The following is a 546-nucleotide window of genomic DNA, read 5'->3' as shown; positions in this document are numbered from 1 at the left end:
CTTTAAAAATTTGTGTGCGCGCGCGCCTGCGAGTGTTGCTTAACAGAGTTAACGGGATCGTCTTTCAGTTGTTTACCGACAGACCTATAGAGCTGAATCAATGACATTTTTTGGTTGTTGTTGCTGCATTAGTTACACATTTTTTATTCTCTTTGTTCTCGAGAAATAGTCTCGAGGCCGCGCGCATGCGCTGTCCAATGAAATTGGCCGAGGGCAGCTAGTGACGTCACACCTCACCCAGTCGTGAATGTGTACGACGGTTAAATCTTCTCATTCTTGTTCGACAGGAGGATAAAGTGCACGAAGTTGTAGCTGACAACAACAACTCGTTCCCTGAATGGAGGGTGGGGGGGGGATGAGGAGGGAAGAAGGCGAAGACGTCAGAGCGTTGGCGGGCTGACTTCGTAATTAAATTTGCTTAGGGCGGGGAAGTGCACATTGCATGGTGTGCTTTCATGATTCATGTATTATCGACGAGGTGTTAATAGACGGTCACTACCATTCAGACATATAGATCAAACTTTCGACTCACAAACTAGACAGAAT

This window comes from Pomacea canaliculata, linkage group LG3, assembly GCF_003073045.1.
Source record: "Pomacea canaliculata isolate SZHN2017 linkage group LG3, ASM307304v1, whole genome shotgun sequence".
In the NCBI taxonomy this organism is placed as follows: domain Eukaryota; kingdom Metazoa; phylum Mollusca; class Gastropoda; order Architaenioglossa; family Ampullariidae; genus Pomacea; species Pomacea canaliculata.
Note: the sequence above shows the minus strand (reverse complement) of the source record.